This window comes from Salvelinus alpinus, chromosome 27, assembly GCF_045679555.1.
Source record: "Salvelinus alpinus chromosome 27, SLU_Salpinus.1, whole genome shotgun sequence".
Taxonomy (NCBI): Eukaryota; Metazoa; Chordata; class Actinopteri; order Salmoniformes; family Salmonidae; genus Salvelinus; species Salvelinus alpinus.
The window spans coordinates 43,841,319-43,866,764 of NC_092112.1; the positions used below are offsets into that span (position 1 = coordinate 43,841,319).

General features: G+C 42.9%; 1 protein-coding gene and 2 long non-coding RNA genes across 4 annotated transcripts in view; 2 read left to right on the top strand and 1 right to left on the bottom strand.

Moving 5' to 3' along the window:
• LOC139556636 (kelch-like protein 29) overlaps window positions 1–25,446 on the top strand; it is a 325,217-nt gene that overhangs the window by 162,668 nt on the left and 137,103 nt on the right. The window lies entirely within an intron of this gene.
• Window positions 19,634–24,226, top strand: LOC139556637 (uncharacterized). The gene is made up of 7 exons (XR_011671157.1): window positions 19,634–20,508; window positions 20,668–20,827; window positions 21,924–22,093; window positions 22,198–22,313; window positions 22,413–22,520; window positions 22,751–22,781; window positions 22,954–24,226. It is a non-coding gene; the product is annotated as an uncharacterized lncRNA (long non-coding RNA).
• On the bottom strand, window positions 22,706–25,023 carry LOC139556639 (uncharacterized). The gene is made up of 2 exons (XR_011671158.1): window positions 24,885–25,023; window positions 22,706–23,906 (listed from the first exon to the last, which is right to left on the bottom strand). It is a non-coding gene; the product is annotated as an uncharacterized lncRNA (long non-coding RNA).

The window sequence follows — 25,446 nt, forward strand, 5'->3', positions numbered from 1 at the left end:
CATACAGTACATGAAGCCTGAAATGAGTTTTGCCATCTGGATAAAACCCGAATTAGCATTTGAAAAAGAGAAACGCTGGGCCTAAGCAACAGAAGCACATTCAGGGGCAAATGAAAGACGGGAAAAAATAAAAATAAATAAATCTTCCTTGGTTGTCAGTTAGAATTTCTCCTCAAATAAACCCAAGGTCTGTTTTTACCTCATGTATATCTTCAAACCAAGGACTGTGTTTCAGTTGGGGGTTTAATGATGCGGCTTGTTCCTCCAGTATACTCTACCCGTGGCTGTGTGTGTGTGGGGGGGGGGGGGGGGGGCTGGGTGTGGATACTCCCTGTGTGTGTCTCTGTGCTAGCCAGCCTGGCTGTAGAGATGTACCGCTGTACTGCAGGGTGTCTGTCTGACACTCTCTTCACTGGACTGTTGACTGACCACTTCATCTTCTGGGATAAAACCAGTCCCTCTGCCCCCTCACACACCACATGCCCTGGGGAGCAGAAAACACACACACACACACACACACACTGATGAAGATGGGTTGAAGCGTTGTCAAAATAAACAAATTTGGGATACACAGTATAGTTCAGTGTGTGGATTTCTCTCTCTTGCTGATGAACTCCGACCGAGCCATTCAGAAATATCACACATATCTCAGAATACAGACACACAAGCTGGCATTCAACACTGTTGCAGTTGTTAATATATTTGATTACAATTTGTATTTTTATTTCACTCAATGGTCATGCTGCTGCTCCCCCCCTATGGTCATTCCACCCCATCCCCCTATGGTCATTCCACCCCATCCCGTCACCCCATCCCCCTATGGTCATTCCACCCCATCCCGTCACCCCATCCCCCTATGGTCATTCCACCCCATCCCGTCACCCCATCCCCCTATGGTCATTCCACCCCATCCCGTCACCCCATCCCCCTATGGTCATTCCACCCCATCCCGTCAACAGTCTACTCTGCCTCCATGCCAATGGACATGTATTTATTCATCACCGCCACAGATGTTATTAGGTATATCGTTCTATTTCTATGTTCAGTTTTTTTATGACCATTTTCATTATTTTATTTCACGTGTCCTGCATGTTGGAGCTCGAAGCCTAAGATATTTTCACTGTACCCTGCAATCACACCTGCAACCCTGTAACTAGTAAACAATCTGAATCTGAGGACTGTCTCCACTCTCGTTGATGCGGTCTGTTTTGGTCAGCAGGACAGAATGGTTTGGATTATATCAAATGGACAGCAAACAAAATTGTGTTTGATTTTAGTTTTTGCCCTACGGTGAAAGGCGGCGTAGCTACATCTACTACGAGATAGTCCCTGAGGAGTTTGATTTGACAGTGCTGTTCTATAAGTCTGTTATTTTTAGAAGCTGTATGAGAATACTGGATCAGTACTCTACGTACCTGGATGGTATTTTCATCTCTGGGAAAAGGGCTTTGTGTGTAGACAGTGAGATGTTAGAGATTTACTACCTGATGTAAGATACTGAGTCTTATATTCTCAGATTTAATTAGCTGATAATTATCTCTGGCATAATAGTATTGACAACTGCCAGACTTAAGATATATATATATTTTTTTAATTGCCATTTAATAGCCTGTTAATTTCACCTGACTCAGTCTTATTGACCTACGCAAGAAAAAGGACGGCATGTAGCCTTTTCGGTTACAGACTTAATTGGATGAAACATGCAGACATTTTCATTGGCTGGTTTGTCGGGAATATGACATCACTATTCCGAGCATTCCAAGCATTGGCTTGTTTACTGTTGTTTGTCCGCTGCTTCTAGCTTCTCAGTCCTACTGGTCAGTATTGATCGAAGACCACCTCTCTCTCACTCCCCATCTCTCGCTCTCCCTCCCTCTACTGTTGCTGTACAATATAAAGGCAGACAGAGAAAATACAGGGTTCATTTTTTTTAACAGGGTTCATTTTTGTATTGTACCCAAGTAATTTGCATGCTTATTTTAAACACTGATTCATAATCGGTGACTTACTCACGACTCCCCAAAAATTAATTTGCTTGATTAAACTTTCCTTTGTAGTTTCCATAATGAATAGTCTCTGTTGTCAGTGGCTGAGGGATCTTGTATTGTCACCACCAGCTGTGCCCAGTGTTTTGAACCGGGTGGGAAGTGTTAGAAATGGTTTGAAATGGCGTGTAGATTGAATGCGATTTTAAAACTGTAATGTCACCCACTGGAAATTCATTTGAACCCCCCCCCCCCCCCCCCATTGTTCTTAATGCCATCAAATGAGTTATTGAAATTATTGTCATACCGACTGATTAAAAGCTACCCGACTAATGACTCAATTAAGATAATACCTACCCACCCATCCGTAAAGGAAGAGTGCTTTATATAACAGCTAAATCAGCTCTTCTAAAGCCAGTGGCCCAGACCTCAAAGAACGTTGTACTATACGTATCTGACACACATACATAGTCACTTGCGCACACACACTTTGTGGGCCAGACTCGCTTCAGTGCTCATGGTGACCATTTCAGTAAAGTGTCCGTCCCCCCTCTTAGTGAAAGCGATGTGTAGTTGAAAACATACAGACACACAGGTCCAGACCTGCCCCAGTGTCTGGAAGCATAAATACAGAGTGTCCACCGAGTCCCAGTGGCTACAGCAGTGACAGGCGGCAGACATTTTGTTCCCAAACCGCTCGCTACACATCAGCCGAGGTCGCGGCCAGACGGCCGTGCGGTGCCACTGTGTCTCTCTCTGGCCCAGCGAGGGGACGAGGCAGAACAACATGTCCCCCTCAGCTGTCCTCAGGGACGTGTCCTTATGACACAAGGATGTCTCCTCAGCCCCTCTGTCCAATCACAGATCACACTCCAGGGAACCACGAACAACACTACTACTACTACTACTACTACTACTACTACTACGGCTGCTGCTGTTGTCTCCCTCAGTCAGAGTGAATGGTTGGTCACACTTCTAGCCTATCAGCTGCCTTGGTTAGTGCTTGGCCACATTTGTAGCCTATCAGCAACTTCAGTCACTGTGAACTTTGTTGCTACTTTCTGGGACCTCCATTTTCCCAATAACAAGCCAATCTGTTGGCAGAGAAAGACAAAAGAAAGGGAGTTTTTCTCTAATCAATGTTAGGATACATGTTATAAAGGCTTATTCAGGTTTATAACATACCATATGTTGAGGCAGTGGCAGAGGTAAAGAAAGTTGGAGAGGGTGGTGGAGAATAAATAAAAGTGCCTGCTAGGTGTGAGGACAAGCTCCAGTTCCTCTGGGCACTCATGGGATATTAGGCGGAGTTTGGTTTCCGGGCTCGTCTTCCTTCCCAGCTGAAGCCTGTCGGCCTCACCCCGCGACCACGTGCCTGTTTTCCAGAGCGTCGAGCCGGGAGCTCCGAGCTGTCGGAATGTCTTAGCCCTGGAATTTCAATGGAAGCCGAGTCCGTTCCCCTTCACTCGTTTGCCTGGGGCTGAGAATTAAGAGTGTGTGTTTGGAGGCCCTCGACACACGGTGCCCCTAGCCTAAAATATCTCCCTCCCTCCGTCAGACTTTGTTTCAGACGGTTTTATATTTCTCGTGTCTGTCAAGTCGTCTCCCGGTTGGCAGCTGTGGGTCAGTGTTAAGTGTTGGTTTACAGAGGTTAGTTGGGCTGGGCTATCAAAGACCCGGGGGTTGACATCACTCTCAATTCTTAACGAACAGAAACAGAGGCTTGACCATAATCAAAACCATACATTAACATACTGTTGAGCCCCAACTTCAGGTTGTTTTTAGGACCAATTCAGTCCAACTGTAAATCCCATTGGTTACATGAAAATGGGTCCAAACCACATCAGATATTATCTAGGCTACTATAGCATAGTTGAATTACCCACATATACACAATTTGATTCTCCTGAAATACCTGTTTACACTTGGGTGCTGACTGTACTGTAACATGAGAGGGGTAATTAGCAAGTAATTTAATTTCCAGAGCTCTTAATGAGATTATGGCATAAACTGTTCATTTATTTAATTACTGGATATTTCACTTCAAACAGTTGGTAAATATTCACCTGCTTCTATGCTGGTGTTGTATCTACGACATGAGAAAAGTGAGCACTACCCTTCTTACATTCATGTTAGAATTGCATCTGGGTGCAGACTTTCATTGTAATCTGCATTGGAATTTTCGTCTGAATTCATTGTCGTAGGTCGTACAGTAGTTGATAATACGGAATACCCTGCCTGTCCAAACTGAACTATAGCGCTGTTCACCATGCCAAGCAAGCCTATCATTTTTAAAATGGCTTCCAAGATGGCAGAATCCTCTCTTTGTTTACTGGTGAGTTGTTCCGTTCTGCTACAGTGTCATAATAGATTGGACACAGCATCACCAAGCCTAGGCTTCATCCATTCACTCACCATCAGGGTGTGGACAATCCAGAACCAATCTACCACACATTGCAGTGTCACAAAATAGTTTTTCACATAGACTGGAGACAGCTGTTTAGGTGAATAATGTCAAGCAGAAAGGAAGCATTAAGGAAACGTTAAAAAAGACTAGACCGGTTTTTCTTCTTTACTGCGTTTGTCTTCGCTGTTGTGGGTCAGAGTTCTATGTGGACGGATGGTCCACTTTTTTTGGTCAGGCAGCCAGGAAAATAAATGTTTTCTTCTTCTCCTCCTCCTCCTCGGAGCAGATGAAAATGACATGTCAAAGGAAATGATATGAGCCTGCATGATGTATGGGTCTTTCTACCTCTGTCGCTCAATCTCTCTCTCCCTCTCTTTCTCTCATTCTCCCCCGACACAGACTTGCCTCCATCACTCTCCACAATCCAACCATATTCTCTCCATCTCTTTCTCTCTTTCTGGCCATAGGGAAGAAAGAAGAAGTGTGTGTGTGTGAGCCATTCTGCTGCTGTCGAATTGCATTTCCCTGCCTGCACTACACACTCGCAGACTCGCCGTGATTTGTTTATGGTGTGGAATTACAATGTGTTGTTATTTTGCGGTGTACAATATCACGACCAGGCACAGCAATGGTTGTTACCGTTTTTGGAGTTTTGATTGCGATTACATTTGTGTACACATATCTCCAGAGATGTGGCCGGAATATGTGGGTGTCACTCACACACACACACACACACACACACACACACACACACACACACACACACACACACACACACACACACACACACACACACACACACACACACACAAAGGAGCATTCCTCAGATGCATTTAAACTGAACCACAAGGAAGCCGGTTGTGACATGTTTTGTCTGTCTGCTTGGCCAGTTCATTAATCTATAAACCTGTCAAATAAATACATGAATAAAGAAACCACATCAACGGCAAAGCTTGATTACCATACAGCCAAACAATATTACACAGAGATCAACCTGCCTCTCGCCTAAGGACAGTTATTCCCTTTCTGTCTATGGAGTGTCACCAACCGAACACACACACACAGTCTTAAAAAGCAGAATGTAATAAGGGCTGGAGGAGGAGGAGGCTGTTATCACACAGTGTCTGGCAGATCCTCTGACATTCCCTCAGATTAGCCTCGTACAATGTCATTGTTTCTGACCTGTGCGTGTGTGTGTGCATGTGGGGGTGTGGCACATTCTCAATTTCTCTCTGCTTCAGTCCCCCCCTCCCTCTCTCTCTCGTGCCTTCTTCCTTTCTTTGATCATTTCCCGCGGACCTGTTATTAAATCTCCCAGCAGTTTGTTGATTTGATCAGTGTGTGCTGTAAAGTTGCTGCGCCAGAGGGACCAGACTGTTATAGACCACTCTCTCCTCCTCCTCTCTCTCCTCCTCATCTCTCTGTCTGTCTAGTTATGAACTCATTTCTCAAGGGAGACCAGAGCCCATCTCACAATACAATAGCTTTGTACTCTGGACCCTATGGTGTATGCTAGTCTACCCTATAGTTAAGCAGTTCTACTCTGGACCCTATGGTATATGCTAGCCTACCCTATAGTTAAGCAGTTCTACTCTGGAACCTATGGTATATGCTAGCCTACCCTATAGTTAAGCAGTTCTACTCTGGAACCTATGGTATATGCTAGCCTACCCTATAGTTAAGCAGTTCTACTCTGGAACCTATGGTATATGCTAGCCTACCCTATAGTTAAGCAGTTCTACTCTGGAACCTATGGTATATGCTAGCCTATCCTATAGTTAAGCAGTTCTACTCTGGAACCTATGGTATATGCTAGCCTACCCTATAGTTAAGCAGTTCTACTCTGGAACCTATGGTATATGCTAGCCTACCCTATAGTTAAGCAGTTCTACTCTGGACCCTATGGTATATGCTAGCCTACCCTATAGTTAAGCAGTTCTACTCTGGACCCTATGGTATATGCTAGTCTACCCTATAGTTAAGCCTTTGCGTGATGTGTCTGGGTGCTTGTGTATGTGTGTGTCTCTCTCATCTCATTCAGTCTGTTGTATTAGTAGATTGAATAGGAGCTATATCTCTGAGACAGACAAGGGACTGGGCCCAACCAAGGCAAACACACAGTCAGGAGAAACCCCTGTTTGTTTGGATGTATGAGGAGACCAGACCAGCCAATCACATCCTTCTGTTCACCAACCATACCCTTCTCCTTGGACCACTGGGAGAAGGAAACCAATGGCATGCATGGATGTTTGATGCACACACAGTGACAGACAGCTGTCGGTATTGGCCCTGCCCATGTCTTACCTCTGGGGGAAGGCAACCAATAACATGGTAGATGGTATTTGGTGCAGACAGTAACGCTGTCTGCTATTGCTAGACACTAACACACACTCACGGTGACAGCTGTTGGTGTTGGCAGAGCCATGTCAGGGAGAATAGGACGGTGAGTCAGGATGAATTGGATCTTCTCCTGTGGAGTAGTGTCAGTGTGGAGAGGAGAATACAGTCAAATGATTGGCATCTTACCATTCAAACAATGGATCCTGATCTAGGATAACTTTTCAAAACATGAAATGATTTGGCTAAAAACAAATCTACCCGCTAACTGGGCAGAAAAATAATGTCGCGGTATGATTGTTTTGGATATTTTCACTGTCGTGGGGTTACAAAGTGAGATTGAAATGGATATAATTGTGAATGTATTGGTCACTGATCTACACAAAATACTCCATAATGTCAAAGTGCAAAGAAAATTCTAGAAATGGTAACAAATTGATAAAAAAATTTGAACACAAATGTCTTGGTTCTATAAGTATTCACCCCCTTTGTTATGACAAACCTAAATACGTTCAGGAGTAAAAATGTGCTTAACAAATCACATAAATTGTATGGATTTGACTACAAAGACCAGGGAGCTTTTCCATAGTTTTTCGCAAATAATGGTACGGATTGGTAGAACAAAATAAAAACCAGACACTGAATATCCCTTTGAGCATGGTGAAGTTATTAATTACACTTTAGCTGGTGTATCAATACACGCAGTCTCTACAAAGATACAGGCTTCCTTCCTAACTGAGTTGCTGAAATGGAAGGAAAACGCTCAGGGATTACTCCATGGAGTACGCCAACGGAGATTTTAAAACAGTTTAATGGCTGTGATGGGAGAATTTTTCTATCCTAATTGACAGAGTGAAAAGAAGGAAGCCTGTATAGAATAAAAATATTCCAAAACATGAATCCGGTTTGCAACAACAAGGAACTAAAGTAATACTGCAAGAAATGTGGCAAAATAATTCACTTTTTGTCCTGAATATAAAGCTTTATGTTTGGCTTCCTGTGGTATAAAATTGAGGTAACACGCATGTACAATCTAAGGCAAAACAACTCACAAACGAAAAGAGACAAATGGCTGTTGACCTTCATAAATGGGTACAAAGCTACCTAAAAAATCGAAATATACCACTTACCACTATTAGGGCAATAATTAAGAAGTTTAAAACCACTGGAACAGTGGTACACTTCTCTGGTAGAGGACAGTTGTGTACCTTGCCCCCACACACAGTGAGGAAGATGATTCAGGAGGGAAAGAAAAGTCCAATGGCCACAGTTGGCGAATTACAGAACTTGGTCGCATCCTTCGGGGCACCAAGTCTCTTAATCTAAAATGAAACCCCACCTTCATGCCAATAGGCTCTTGGGAGGGGTTACCAGAAAAAGCGCCTTAATTGAGAGTAACCAACAAATGTAAACGTCTGAAGGATTGGAACTGGGTGTTTTGGTCAGATGAGACCAAAATAAAAGGTATTGGGCCACGCACACCAGCGGTGAGTTTGGCGTTGAAAGAAAGATGCAGAAAATAACCTCATACCCTCTGCAAAATTCTAATCTTTGATGTTAAGACTTCCGCTTTTAACCCAACCGCTCTGAAAGACACACATACATACATATATACAGGTTTTTGGAGAGATGCGGGGATGCCACACTGGGTGTCCTGGGAGCTGTGGGGGGTTAAGTGCCTTCCTCAAGGGCACAACGGCAGGCAATGGCATTTAGAATTTGATACCAGCAACTTTCCGGTTGCCAGCTCACTTCGCCTCTCTAACTGCTAGGCTACCTGCCGCCCTAGGGGCCTGGGGCCCTTGGTAAGATCAACAGGATTTCATGAACTTTACCCAATTCCAGGACATTTTAGCCAGAAACCTGGTTGCTTCTGCCAGGAGGCTGAAACTGTGGATTTTCCATGAAGACAATGACCCTTAGCACACATCAGACACATTCTAGACTTTTTTGCTCATCTTTATCAAGGGTGCCTATAAAATGCAAACATCCACTGGGATATTAGAGTCATTTGTGTAGATCGTTGACAAAAATGACCATTTTAAATCCATTTTATTACCCACTTTGTAACACAATGAAATCCAAGGGGGGTGAATACTTACAGTATGGTAAGCACTGTGTGTGTGTGTGTGTGTGTGTGTTGGGATTTTCTCCATTGGACAGAATGTTCAGTTATGTTTGTGTGATTGCCACTCAAAGTTTATTGAGAGGAAGGACAACTGACGAATCGATTCATTAAAGCTGAAATTCCACGATGGGTGAAACGGTGCCACTGGTCACCCGGGCACATTTGCTATTGCACTTGTTCTGAGGAAATGAGCATCCAGAAAAATAAATCACAATACATACTCTGCTGTTCTATTTCACGCACAATGATGTCAGAGGGAGAAAAAAAATAACATTGTTGTTTGAAGTAACATCTTTGCTGCTGTAATTTCACAAAACTATATGGTAGTTTCACCGCTATGGATTGCAGCTTTATAGAACTAGACAATGGATTCAGTTGTGTGTGTGTGCGTGTGTGTGTGTGTGCGTGTGTGTGTGTGTGAAAAAGAACAAGCCAAACGGCTAATAGAGTCAGAGTGAGGCGCAACAGCCCGGCTCGGAGGGAGATGGGTAACCATAGCAACGTGTATTTTAGTTTGCCACCCCTCTTTAGCAGACGCATACATAAAATCCTTAGAGAACACACTGAGAACAATAGTGTGTGTGTGTGTATGTGCGGTGCGTGTTCGTGTATTGGTCTGCCATGAACATTTAGGGAATAACACATTTATTACAATCCTCCATACCAAACTGTCAGTATCTTCATGGTGTGTTTTTAGTTCTTCTATCACGTTCAGTGTAACCCTACGGTAGCTGTTTTACAACCCGCTGTTCTCATGGGGCTTGGGGCAACAGTGGACCTTTTTATTTACAAGCACAGAGACTCAGTAGTTTAGTGAATACGGAAACAAACCTTGATACGTTTCAGTCTTTCTATTGCAAAACTGTTCATGCAAATTGTAATGAACAATACATTTTGGCATTAGTTTCATCAGGTTGGTTCTCCTACAATGCAGAACATGACTGGGTTGTTTCATAGACTTGTCAAGGTTGAAACCGGTCAATGGATGCTTTAGGTGGTTTGACCAAAAATGACCTAATGTTCTGTGTGTGTGTGTGTGTGTGTTTTGCGTGCGTCTGTTTGTGCGGATGATACTAAACAAAACTGTAATTTCAGAGTAAGGCAGAGTCTTTTTGGGGGAGTGTGTGGCGTTTATGTGGTTTCAGTGTGTGTGTGTGTGTGTGTGCATGCATGCAAGCATGCACGCGTCTGTTCTGTTCTGTGATGTGTGCTGGGGCCTTCCGTGTACAAAGCCTTTGCTAGGGGAAAATCCCCAGCCAGCCAAACAACAAACACCATTTCATCCTATACACAGCAGCTTGCCACCAAATTTTATTTTATTTTTTTGCCTGCACTGTTTCTCTCCTCCTCTCTTCTATCCCTCCTTCCCTCCTCTTCCCCCATCACTTGTTCCCTCTTTTTTCATCCTCCCTGCTTGCTGACTGAAGCTCATTTTGTGTTGAGTAGAGTTACTGTGAACTTTCGACGTTTACCATTAAACTACTAGAATTTTTGTACATTTCAAGGTTTATTTGGAATTTTATCAAACATCTAGGGGCCTTTTTGGGTACTCCAGATTATCACAGGTGTCTGTAATTCTCTGGCCCTCTGTATAAAAAAAGAAATAATTAAGATTTAAAAAAGTTTTAAAAAGTGACAAAGCTGAAAAACAGTATCCTAAATACAAACCATCAACTTAGTTAATACCATTGGTGTTTTATATGAAAGTTTCTGCTTGAAATATCCTTTTATATATTTATATTTATTTTACTATATATTTGTTCATGTTTTGGCATGAAAAAAAGTCAATAGTTGGAAGAGTTGCAGAGTTAATTGAAGTTTCATTAATTAGGCTATTTTCTCTTGGCCATGTGGTCTGTCCACTAGAAACTCATGGACACACATACACACATACACGTATGTATGTATGTGTGTGTGTATGTGTGTGTGTGTGTGTGTGTGTGTGTCCATGAGTTTCTAGTGGATAGACCACATGGCCAAGAGTAAATAGCCTAATGAATGAAAAATGAATACTATATATGATTTTTTTGTTTGTTATTAAAGTATAAATTACCATAGATTTCTATAGATTTTCTGTTAATTACCAAAATTATAGAAGATTACAGTAACTTTAGTAAATTACTGGTAGCTTTGCAACCCTAGTGTTGAGTCAGAGAAACATCGCTCTCTCGTTTTCTGAGTCAGACTAGAACCATCTGCCGCTCGCGATAATGGGTCGCTAGGGAGGAGAGGACCGGCAAACCGGAGACAAATTGAAAAAGAGAGAAAACGCAGAGCGTTTCGATACCAACCTGTTTGTCTGTCTGCCCACTGCATTATGCCAAAAAAAACTGAGTGTGTGTTTATGTGCAAACAATGATCGCGCTCTCTCTCTCGCTTTCTCTCTTCTCTATGAGAAATGGTCCATTCTTGACCTCTGAGTTTGTCCTCCTCCAAAATCACCTCTGCTGATTTGTTTCTTTCTAAACTATCTCACTTTCCTCTGTCTGAACTGGACAGGCTTAGAGTTCCTCCAACCATACTCAGCAATCCATGGTCCCCTTTGTGTCTTTCTGCTTTCCCCTTCTTTTCTGAAGTCTTCTCGTGTTAGACTAGCAGACAACTGATAACAATCTGACATCTCATTGCCTTCTGTTCTGACTCGTCTCAGGCCTGTCAGATTCCTTTGACTATGAATGAGTCTTTATTGAAGTTGTCTTCTGTTAGCGTACTGACACGTCAATGCTATCAGTAGTGCTTTGGCAGCGTCGAGCATCTCCACATAGGCACAAACACACACACTTTGACACCTCGTGTGAAGAGTTATGGTGATAACCATCTTTAAGCAAGGAGGAAATGTGTGTGAGATGGAATCGATCAGATATGCAAAGCTGCACATTTAAGTCATATTGAACCAGATGTTTCGATTGTGTGTCGTGTCGTGGCGGGGGCAAGTGGGGTTGAAGTCTAGTGGAATAAAGGCCTGTCAACGGGAGAGCAGGAGTGTCAATGCGGCAGCAGAATGCATGATGGGATTGTTTACGGACATATTCAACCTCTCCCTATCCCAGTCTGTTGTCCCCACCTGCTTCAAGAGTTCCACCATTGTGCCTGTACCAAAGCAAGCTACGGTAACTGTACTAAATCACTATCACCCTCTAGCACTCACTTCTGTCATCATGAAGTGCTTTGCGAGACTAGTCAAGGGCCATATCACCTCCACCTTGCCCGGCACCCTAGACCCACGACAATACTCTGGTTAGAGATGATCCAATCGCTAATGACTTGGATTTGGAACAACACCCGTCATTGTGACGTCACCACAAATGACTTCAGTGATGGCGGTCTCGGACTGAAGTATGTAGCGAATTTAAAGCAACGTTCATAATGCAGATCTCTAAATTAATACCAACTGCCTCTAGCGAAAATGTCAATTTTTGAGTGTAGGCTCATTTATTTCTGCAACAATACACTCACTCATCACAAGTTGTAAGCGAGCTAGTTACAGTGCCTCCTAAAGACATGATTGACATTGGGAATAGAGGGTGGGCTATCAGCTGATTGTTGTAAATCTGCTACTTACCTAGCTCCATTTTTTGTATTTTTTTTTTACTGATTTTGTGATTTATCTTCAACGCTCTTAAATAATAACTAAATAATATAATATTCATAATTTTCTAGCTCAAGATACATTTGAATAATAACTTGGTGGGTGCTTGTATGTGTCATATTTCACACGTGTTTATTAATACGCATGTGTGAATTGGAAGTCTGTGTTTTCCTTGTCCGAACTCTCCCTGAGACACCCTCAGAGAGTGGGGTCACCGTTAGTGTCTGCTGTTATGAACCTGGAGCAATTAGTGTTAAGTGCCTTGCTCAAGGGCACATCGACAAATTTTTCACCTTGTTGGCTCTGGGCTTCGACCAAGCAACCGTTTGGTTACTGGCCCAACACAGGTAGTCTAGACTCTAGCTAACTGCCATATACTAAAATATCCACACAAATATCCTGTAAACCCCATATATGGGCGGTAGGTAGCCTAGCGCTTAAAGCGTTGGGCAAGTAACCGAAAAGTTGCTGGTTTGAAGGCACTTAATCCTAATTGCTGCTATAAGTCGCTCTGGATAAGAGCGTCTGCTAAATGACTAACATATATGGGTGGCAGGGCCTCCCGGGTGGCGCAGTGGTCTAAGGCACTGCAGCGCTAGCTGTGCCACCAGAGACTCTGGGTTCGCGCCCAGGCTCTGTCGCAGCCGGCCGCGACCGGGAGGTCCGTGGGGCGACGCACAATTGGCCTAGCGTCGTCCGGGTTAGGGAGGGTTTGACCGGTAGGGATATCCTTGTCTCATCGCGCACCAGCGACTCCTGTGGTGGGCCGGGCGCAGTGCACGCTAACCAAGGTCGCCAGGTGCACGGTGTTTCCTCCGACACATTGGTGCGGCTGGCTTCCGGGTCGGATGCGCGCTGTGTTAAGAAGCAGTGCGGCTTGGTTGGGTTGTGTTTCGGAGGACGCATGGCTTTCGACCTTCGTCTCTGCCGAGCCCGTACGGGAGTTGTAGCGGTGAGTGAATTGGATACCATGAAATTGGGGAGAAAAAGGGGGTAACATTTTAAAAGAAAGAAATATATATATATATGGGTGGCTTGTGTGGATATTTTAGTATATGGTGGTTAGCTAGAGTCTAGACTACCTGTGTTGTTGCTGCAGCCCGCCCCTCTGTCTTTCTGCCTCTTTCTGCTGAGTGTATAAGCCAACCGTACCGAATATTGGTGATGATGTAAATCAAGTGTTATCAGTGTTAATCAAATGTTATGCTGCTGTGGAAGTACGGTTGATATTTAAACTAGGTACAGGAGGGGGCCCTTGTACAGGAGGGGGCCCTACTTACACACACACTCAACCGGCGATGGGATCTCAAGCCATGCATGTTTGGATAACACGCAAGCTACGTACAGGGCAGATCAACGGACAGGGTAAGGCTGGGGGGTGGCGAACCCTATCTGTGCATGTGCTTGCATAGACTACAGCTCTGCTTTCAACACCATAGTGCTCTCTAAGTGTGTCACTAAGCTCAGGGCTCTGGGTCTGATCCCTTCCCTGTGCAACTGGGTCCTAGACTTACTGACTGGCTGAGCCCAGGTTGTGAGGATAGGCAATAATACCTATGCCACATTGATCCTCAACACAAGGGCCCCACAAGGGCCCCCTCCTGTACTCCCTGTTCACCCATGACTGCGTGGCTATGCACAACTCCAACTCAATCAAGTTTGCTGATGACACGACCGTGGTAGGCCTGATTACCAATACCAATGAGGGTGGTGCCAGGAAAATAACCTCTCCCTCAATGTAAACAAAACAAAGGAGCTGATCGTAGACTACAGGAGACAGAAGAGGGAGCACGCCCCCATCCACATCGACGGGGCTGCATTGGAGAGGGTCAAAAGCTTCAAGGCCCGGAAATGGTCCCACCACACCGACACCGTGGTGAAGAAAGTGCTACCGTCCCTCTACAACCTCAGGTGGCTGAAGAAATTCGGCATGGCTCCTCATACTCTCACAAACTTAACAGCCTGGTATGGCAGTCAGCCCAGCACATCACCAGGGGAACTCTGCCTGCCCTCCATGGACATTTACAGCACGCTGTGTCAAAGGAAGGCCAAAAAGATCATCAAGGACCACAGTCACCCGAGTCAAGGTCTGTTCACTCTGTTACCATCTAGCAGACAGAGACAGTACATGCATCAAAAGCTGGGACCGAAAAACTGAAAAACAGCTTCTATCACTAGACCATCAGACTGTTGAACACCCATCATCTCCTCTTGTTAGAGACAAAGATGGATTCACTCCCATCAAAACACTCTCACACACACCTCATACACATGCAGACTCCTGTACTCACATATACACTCAGGCACATGCATACACCCATACTCACAAACGTGCACTCTCTCTCACACACACACACACACACACACACACACACACACACACACACACACACACACACACACACACACACACACACACACACACACACACACACACACACACACACACACACACACACACACACACACACACACACACACACACACACAGCCAACGCTGCTGTTCCATGAATAAATACATTAAACACTGGACCAGTGGCAGTCGTTGACGTTTAAGATGAGAGGGGAGGATGATTTTTTTTATGAGCACGGCCTTATTTGTATTAGAGCATATTGGATGACTGTCATTCATATTCCATTCACCCAGCTCACTGGCCTCATAGACTAGACGTGATATTGTAAATTAAATCCGGGACACTGAAATGATGATATGTTGGGTATGGTTACAATAGACAAATGGTTACAAAAATGAAAGTTGATCGGGGTGGATGTATAACACAAACGTTTAGCAAACCAAAGGCTGCGAGTTCAAATCTCATCACGGACAACATTAGCATTTTAGCAACCTTTCAACTACTAGCAACTACTTAGCATTTTGGCTAACCCTTCCCCTAACCCTTTAACCTTTTTTTGTTTGTCCTTTTACTCCCCAATTTCGTGATACCCAACTGCGATCCAATTACGATCTTGTCTCATCAATGCAACTCCCCGACGGGCTCGGGAGAGGCGAAGGTCGTGTCAACTGATGACTGAAGTCAGCTTGCAAGCGCCCATCCCGCAACGAGGAGTCGCTAGATCACAATGAGCCAAGTAAAGCTCCCCTGGCCAAACCCTCCCCTAACCTGGGTCAATTGTGCACCGCCCTATAGGTGTCCCGGTCACGGCTGGTTGTGACACAGCCTGGGATTGAACCCCAGGCTGTAGTGACGCCGCAACATTGTGATGCAGTGCCTTAGTCTGCGGCGTCACTCCTGAACTTAACCCTAACCCCTAGCCTAGCTAACGTTAGCCAGCTAGCTAACGTTATCCACCTAGCTAGATTTTGTAACATATCATTCGTTTTGCTAATTCGCAATATTTTGTAGGTTTTGCAAATTCGGAACATATAATTACTATTTGTAATTCGTAACATATCATACGAAATGGGTGATGGACATCCACAAATGAAAAGATTCCATACGAAACATAACATATCATACTAAAAATGGAGTGTCTCGGATTTACATACAGAATAATATGAAATTATCTGAGACCAGGTTGCAATGTAACATTGATAAGTTTAGGCTACTATACGATTCTCAAAATTTCCCAATACCCATCATGAGGTTGCTACAACAGGTCGAGATGCTAAAAATGTAAGTAATCAAGGTGACAGACAGTGATACATTCAGTACCGCCTTGCACACTAGCTGATTTAGGGTGTTATCATTAGTCCAACAGTTGCAAACAATAGTTTATTTTGGACAAAATGTAGGTATGTTTATACCCATTCCGTTTGCTTCCATGTAATACATGTTTTTCAAAAGAATCGGTAGAATGAATACACCCATGATCACACACAAACACAGTTCACTTTCATAGCAGCCACATACAAACAGCATGACCACTATGCTCGTTATAATTCCTTCTCACATCTACACGCTCTCCTCCTCACCTTTTCCCTTCGCTTGTGGACTTCAGTGCACGGCAAAAAAAACTGTCCAAGCCAAACCTTCATATCATAACCTCTAACTGCTACACACAGCCTACATCGTTGTCACCATATTAGCTAACGTCATAGTCAACATAGCTAATAGAACTAACGCGTTAGGAAACCCGCTACAATCATGCAGTACAATGAGTGTACAGTCAGCAAGCAGTTACACCGGTGGGCCACGGTGGCAATACATTTATAAAACTAAAAGCTTACCTTGTTGAATGTACTGAAATGATCAGAAAAAACAAACAAAATTAGGATACTGAAAACAATCTATTTTGCCATCTTAAAAAGGTAGAAATTGAGTTATTCCTAATATGGCAATACATTTCTTTTTCCCCAAAATGAATGATTGTTTCTCTAAAAAATGCTTGGTTAAAAATAACCCAATTTGGTTAATTTCGACAACCCAGCACTGGGTCAATATTGGACAGACACAGAATTGGGTTCATTCAACCCAGCAGGTTTGGGTTGAGCGCTTGACCCAACTGTTGCGTAAATTAGACTAGATTGCTGGGTTAAACAACCCAGTGTGTTGGGTTGTGACATAAACCCAGCACATTGGGTTGGGGGGATTGACCCAGCAGATGGGTAATTTATGTAATCCTTTGATTATTTTCAGTGTCATCCTAATTCCAATTTTGCTTGCATATTTTTGCATTCTCTAACATCCCACCCCCTCCCTTTTCTACACACATCAAGATACAATGTTGAATGATTAGCATTTTGATTATTAGAGTTTATTTCTATTATTTAATGAAGCAAACAGTCCAAACATCAGACTAAAGTCTCAGTTGAACTTGATGTGCACACTCCGATTTACAATCTGAGAAAAACAATGCATGAGTCCGTGTGACACTTAACATTTGAAGATCACATCAAGGGACTAATGTCCTCTACTAAGGACATGGACTAATGACTCATTACTTAATTAATAGCTGTATTTCATTCATAAAGCACTTTTCACAATGCATTTAAAATAAACTGTTGTGATAGAATGTACCAGAACATATCGTACTGTAGGCAAAAAGCATTGACAAATGCATAAAAAAAAATGACCTAAAAATAAATTTAACAGAGCTATAAATAGCGCCTTAAGCATATTAGAATTGGAACGAGACACTCATGGCTCATCCATCCATTGATCCATTAATTCACAGGAACACATCAGCCGGAGGGCTGTGCTTCCTCCTGTCACTTCTCACACTACAGTACATACAAGAGCAGATACTTATCCACTATTGTTCAGTGGAAAGTCTTACTGTGGGGGATTCTGTTTCTGGCAGCTGACACACCGGGGTCTGTAATAATTCCCATGCTGCGGCTCAGCGGGAAAGTTGATAATCACATAATAGGACTTGAAGCACGCATCCAGTGCCCCAAGCAGTGTACCATGCTGCAATGCCTGTCCACTAATGACCATAAACACCTGTGAGCAGTCCCCAAGAGACGACACAAATGGGTAGGGTCCGGTTACCCCTGCCTGGTGCAGGTACTCAACCATGTTGGTCCTAAACTTTTAGAGAAATCATTTGATTTTAGAATATGAGGACTTGTGCAAATCATGGAGGCACACTAGCAATGCCATCACACACAATTTATTTCATAGTAATGTACGCCAATCAACACCTAATCCCTTTTTGATGCACACTGTACACCTTCCATTCATTTGGGGCTGGGGCTCATAGGTTCATTTACGCAACACTTTCATGCGGATGAATTACCTGACGCATTAAAAAAGTAACGACCGGGGTGATGGAAACATGAAATGGTTACTAAGGTTTACCGAGTATGGTGCAACAATCAAACAAAAAATCCAGTCAGGGGCAGTCTTGTGGGCTAAAACAGCTCGTTGATGAGAGGTCCAAGGAGAATGGCAAGAACCGTGCAAGCTAACAGGTGGGCCACAAACAGGCAAATAATGGCGCAGTGCAACAGTGGTGTGCAAAACGGAATCTCGGAACCCCCAACTCGTCGGTCCTTGTCACGGATGGGCTGTTGCAGCAGACAGCCACACCGCCGGTGGTGTAATGGTGTGGGGACTGTTTTCCTGGCACACATTGGGTCCCTTGATACCAATTGAGCAACATTTCCATGCCCGAAGAATTCAGGCTGTTCTGGAGGCAAAGAGTGATCTTACCCGGTACTACAGTGCCTACAGAAAGTATTCATACCCCTTGACTTATTCCACATTTTGTTGTCTTACAGCCTGAATTAAAAATGTATATAATATATTACAGATTACCCCATAATGACAAAGTAAAACAAAATGTGCACATTCATTGAAAATTAAATAGAAATATCTATAAATATTCACACCTGAGTCAATACATGTTAGAATCGCTTTCTGGGAAAGTCTCTAAGAGCTTTGCACAAGTGGATTGTACAATATTATATATATATTTTTTTTCATTCTTCATGCTCTGTCAAGTTGGTTGTTGATCATTGCTCGACAGCTTTTTTCAAGTCTTGCCATAGATTTTCAAGCAGATTTAAGTCAAAACTGTTACTATGCCACTCAGGAACATTCAATGTCGTCTTGGTAAGCAACTGTATATTTGGCCTGCTGAAAGGTGAATTTGTCTCCCAGTGTCTGTTGGTAAGCAGACTGAACCAGGTTTTCCTCTAGGATTTTTCCTGTGCTGAGCTCCATTTCGTTTCATTTTATCCTAAAAAAACTCCCTGGTCATTGCCATGACAAGCATGCCCATAACATGACGCAGCCACCACTATGCTTGAAAATATGAAGTGGTACTCAGAGATGTGTTTCTGTTGGATTTGTATTCAGTACATAAAGTTAATTTAATTTCCAAATTTGTTGCCGTTTTACTTTAGTGCTTTACTTTAGTACTTCAGTGCAGGATGCATGTTTTGGAATATTTTTTTTCTGTACAGGCTTCCTTCTTTTCACTCTGTCATTTAGGTTGGTATTGTGTAGTAACTACAATGTTGTTGATCCATCATCAGTTTTCTCCTATCACAGCCATTAAACGAAATTGGCCTCATGTTGAAATCCCTGACTGTTTTCCTTCGTCACCGACAACTGAGTTAGGAAACTCCCTGTATCTTTGTATTGACTGGGTTTACTGATACACCATCCAAAGCCTAATTAATAACTTCATCATGCTCAAAGGGATATTCAGTCTGCTTTTCATTTTTTTTATTAATTTGTAAACATTTCTAAAAACATAATTCCACTTTGACATTATGCGGTATTGTGTTTAGGCCAGTGATACAACATCTCAATATAGTCAATTTTTTAAAATTCAGGCTGTAAAACAAAATGTGGAAAAAGTCAAGGGGTGTGGATACTTTCTGAATGCACTGTAGATGGATGTACCTAATAAACTGTCCTCTGAGTGGCTATTGAATTGTAATGTTTTTCACCAAGTCCAGGGGAGAGGGGGTTAACAGCGTGGTGTATGTCAGGGAGGGATGTGTCAATGTGTAGTTCATACATGCATAATCATGTAGCTCAGTGGACATAACGAGAGAGATATAACAAGATGCACATATTGAGTACCACAGTACGAGTCATTCATAAAACCTAGCGGTAAAACCCGGAAATGGTTCCAATAATTTTTTCCACCATTCATTTTTACGTAGGGGATTTTAGAAGTACTTACATTTACATTTACATTTAAGTCATTTAGCAGACGCTCTTATCCAGAGCGACTTACAAATTGGTGCATTCACCTTATGATATCCAGTGGAACAACCACTTTACAATAGTGCATCTAACTCTTTTAAGGGGGGAGGGTTAGAAGGATTACTTTATCCTATCCTAGGTATTCCTTAAAGAGGTGGGGTTTCAGGTGGAAGCACCTTACTTCATATAAGGTCTATGTTTTGTGTAGGTTTACCATGGCGTGACGTTTTGATAACCGCGCAAATCTCTCTCGGACAAGGTAACTTTTATCAATCTATTCGCCTGTAATTAACCCCCCCCCCCCCAAAAGGAAACACTAATTAGCCACTAATGTGGCTATCATACATAACTACACATCTTGTCACTCGAGGCACAGGGTGTGAAAAACCTCCACATTTCTCCATGCAAACTCTTATCAACAAGTAGCAAGTAACCTAGTAAGTATATATTATAGCCTTTTTAGTTTCTCTTGTAAATAATTGTTATCGTTTATTTATCGTAATTTCTTGTGTAATTCATTTTTTCTGTACTTTTTCAAATTACCTAGCTTTTTTTTATTATTACCATAATGTTTTTAATTACCTTGGCCTTGGTAGTTAACCAGCTAACCTTAGGTCTCTCCGTCGATCCGAAGCAAGGATGGTTCTGTACTATGTACCGGATTGTAACCGCTAACGTTACTCGGATAAGCACACGTGCATTTTTCTGTTTTCCGATCTCTGTAAGCGAGAGGCGTCGCTGGAGCGGTGTGATAAGGTAAGCCCTGTTTGCTAGTCAAAGATCTGTGGTTAGCTAGGTGCTTATGAAAGCTAGATAACCACTGATTGTAGTTATGTGTACAACGCACATTACCTTCCTTACAAGTAAAAATTGACAATTCTTTAGTGAGCTAGCTAGTGAACGTTAGCTCACAGTTTGTGTAGTCATACTTCTTTACATGGTGATAGGTTAGCTAGCGTTAGCCCACCAGGGAAGGGATATTTAGCTAGCTGGCTGGCAAGGATAAGTTAGTTGGTTAGCTAGCATGTCACCACTTAGAAAAGTCTGACCAACTGAACGGTGAGCTTAACGTTAATTAGCTAGGTAGCTAAATATTGCCTGGTGGGCTAGCTAGTTAGGCAACTTGGTTGGCTAGTTAGCTACATTAGCTAAACTTAGATAGCTGGCTAGATAGCTAAAAAAAAGACTTGTGGGCTCAATGTTTCCCCATACAAAACACAAACTGTTTTGTTCCACGATTGCATCTGTTGTACATGACTAATCAAATGACCTGTGAAGTCAGACATGTCAGCAGGGATGGAATTAAGCTAGCCCGAGGCTAGTACTTTTCAGACTGGGCTAGTAGCCAATGTGCGAAGCTAGCCAGACAGCAGTGACATTTTGCCTTTACAAACATCGCATGCCACAGATTCAGGACCTGAATGTTACCCAGTCAAGTAGAAATCATGGTCTGCTGGCCAGTGCCCAAAATCCTTATGTATAATCCCTGCATATAAATTCCTTTCAGACGATCTCCCTACCATTGTCGATCCTCCTCAGTGACCTCGCTGAGGGTTAACTTTTCTCTTGAGAATTAGATGCATAAGTACAGTCACGTAGCTCATAGCAGTTCTTCACCTTTTCAGGCAAATAGTACCCTAGACTGTCCTCATCATCTAGTTGAGCATTAGAGATGATTCCTCCAACCCAGCAGAAATGTCCCATCCATATAGTAGGGTTTTAGATATGCAGATAGACCAAAGCCCAGTCTATTTTACCATTACGAGTCAAGTCTGTGGGTTATGGTATTTAAATACATTTGACCATTTTAGTAATCAACCAAGCTAGCTAGTAAAAGTAGCTTTTTTTTTAGTTTTCTTTCAGATGGGCATACTGGAAACCCAGTGACAGCACTCAGGTCTGAAGCTTCCATTTTCTGTTGGGAAAGAGAAATGGCCCTGTATTTAACAGAAAAGGTAGCTCATCTAATATGGCAGAAGAGGAAGATCCAGACTGTTGAGACCACTTGTCACATTGTCCAAGGTGGGTTTGTCTTATGATAAACAATGCTTTTTCTGTCCAGATAAAGATGTATATACGACATTGAAAAATACCCACCACTGACTAAATGTATCTTTGTTTTCCAGTCCAACAGGTGTGAATCCCTCAGGCCATCCAGTGCATAGACATCATGTGCCAGTGTGATCTGAGCGCGAGCGCCCAGTTGTGGAGACTACAGCCCATCGAGCCTGTTGATGGACAGGTCAGTAACTCATCAAATAGGATACAATATTGTGTAAAACATTGAATTTGTAGATGCATCGACATTTTGACTTTAGGTCCCATTCTCCCCATGTTTTAGATGTTACATGCCGAACATCAGGTTCACCCCACCAGAAGCAGTGTATGATCAATGCCACCCTCAGCAAGGTGATCTGCTGGAAGTGACGTACTCTCTCTCACTCTGGGGGTAAGACATCATTTAAACAGCACAGATATAAATTCCCACTGTGCCCATGATAAAATGCAATGTGAATTGTGTTTTATCGCTGAATGGAACTGTGAGGCGATACACCTATGACCAGCCTTTGTGATTGAACTTAAGTTGGCTGCTTTGAGCAAAACTTGAATGTAATAGGCTCCTAGAATAGGTTATATTGTTTGTGTATGATCTTTATTCATTGTTCACTTGTTTATCAGGTACAAGCAGGATGACTGGGGCCTTCAGCAAGTAAGACACGGGGGGTAATAAATAATTTGAACATCACAGATTTAAATTCCCAACTGTTCCCATGATGAACTTAACTACATTACTTTAGTTGGCTGCTTTGAACAAAACTTGTATGTAATATAACCTAGTCTGTGTGTATGAACTATGTGGAATATTTTCCCCCTGAAAACAGGTACTGACAGGAAGAGCAATATGAGTCTGTCAGAGGTCATCACGTTGGATGGTGATGGAGGCTTTGGTGGTCACCAAACAAAGAAGCAGGTGTCCCTTCCAGTGATGTGGAGTTGACCTAGTGCACATCCATCTCTTTAGCCCAGCGTTTCTCAAACTCTGTCCTGGGGACCCCGTGGGGTACATGTTTAGTTTTTTGCCCTAGCACTACACAGCTGATATAAAATCATCAAAGCTTGGTGATTAGTTGATTATTTGAATCAGCTGTGTAGTGCTCGGGCAAAAACCAAAACATGCACCACTTGGGGTCCCCAGGACTGAACTTGGGAAAGCCTGCTGTAGCCATTTTGAATGCCTTGATGCCCTCCTCTTCGTTATCTGTGCCCCACTTTACAGACGACACCCCATCCAACGACTGATCTGAGGACCCTTTTAGCAGCGACTGAGTCACGCGCTTGGCCTTAACCACTGCTCTGTAATTGCTGGCTGTCAACCTCCCTCTTATCATGGTGAGCCAGTTGGGGTTGGTGTGGTGTCCAACTGCTGCCTGCCGGCCAGGATGCCTGCATGCCCCAGGTGCCCTTGTTTTTATAACAATGTCCGGTTCAGACAGGGATGACAGGGAGGGTAGCGGTTGTTCTGGCTCAGGTTCAAGGAGACTTGCCATTCCACTGTACCTGCCCCAGAGACGGTTCCTTAGCCACTGAAGATCCTCCTCTGTGGGCTCTCAGGACAGAGGGTTGTAGTCTTCAGCCGGGTACAGGTCCTCCGCTGACTGCACCTGGTTGGGCTTCCTCCACTCGAATTCCACATCTGTACGGCAGATATTGTGAACTGCCAAAATAGGCTGCATGGCTCCACTGATGAGCTCCACGGAGGCATTTGCATGTGTTAGAGAGAATCCCCCGGTCACCTATAGAGACCTGCCAACAGGAAGTTGTCACCTATAGAGACCTGCCAACAGGAAGGAGGTTAAGTGACACATGCCTTTCAATTCATGAAACTTTGAACAACTTGAAATGTATTTGTTGTAAGAAATGTGCTGTATACTGTAAATAAAGTTTGATTTGATTGATGACATTACAGCTTTAGAATATTTAATAATATACATTTTCACATGAAGACAAGTGCAGTTTTTCCATAAACTTTTAATTGATAACGTGGGATTTTATCACATGCCATATCAATCATACAGTGGGAAGGATCCTATAAAATCAAGACTGTGTGAATGCATGTACCAATCCAAATAATAAAAAGTACTGTGCCTTTGAAAATGTGTCTCTGGTCATGAAACTACAATACAGACGATGTCTAAACGAAGTCAATTCTGAATGTCGATAGATTTTTAGATTCATTCTCATCAATGACAACATTCTAGAACTGAGTTATCACTCATCTAAGACTGGTATCCGTGGTAATCTGGTTAATTATATGATTGATTAAGTGTCTCTTTCCTTGTAGAATGTTAACAGCTGTATAGAACACATTATATTGCTAAGATGCTCAAACTTAACCTAATAACTACACTCACCGACTCAGGATAAACGTTTATCCCTCATGCTGGCCTAGACCAAAATGGTATGTTACCCCTCACTATAGTTGCACTTCTCCACATTGCCAGACTTTTTGGTCTTCTCCCCTTTTAATGCTCATCCTTAAATGCCATAAGGTCTGAAATAAACACCCAAGTCGACATACTGCACAAACAAGTAATACAAAATTATATTTTGATCTACTGCTCTGCTAACTAGCTAGCTAAAGTAGTTAGCTAAGACAGAGAAAAGGGACGGAAGAATTTCCACACTTTATTCAATGAATTTCAATACAGCACATGGATCGGCTAGAGATGACGTGCAGGAGGTCTTCTCTGTTGCTAATTAGTATTTCACTTTTTTTAAACTAAATTGAGGTGAATATATTGATAAAACTCACCTTGTCCGAGAGAGAATTACACGGTTATCAAAACGTCACACCAAGGTAAGCCTACACCAAACAAATACTTAATTTGAAGTGTTTGTAAAATTCGGTATGTGAAAAAATGAATGGTAGATAAACGATTGGAACCATTCTGTGTTTGACTGCTAGGTTTTATGGGTAGTATGACACATCCACTGTGGCGGACTATGTGACGTAGTACTCCATTTTTGGGGAACATTTTTTGCTCTTGAGTGCTACTTTCAGAACTACTGGTAAAAATAATACAAAAGTACAGAAGAATCTCTTTAACGTAAAAGCCAGGCTGTGGTTAGCTGGAGAATCAGGGTGTACTCTAGCCTCGCTCTTTAACCTCCACATCCAACTGGAGATAGAGTGACAATACTTATGTTGTGTGTGTGTGTATGTTGCTGTAGGATCTGATGGTGGTTGACATGTGTTGCTGTAGGTTCTGAAGATGGTTGACATGTGTTGCTGTAGGGTCTGATGGTGGTTGACATGTGTTGCTGTAGGGTCAGATGGTGGTTGACATGTGTTGCTGTAGGGTCTGATGGTGGTT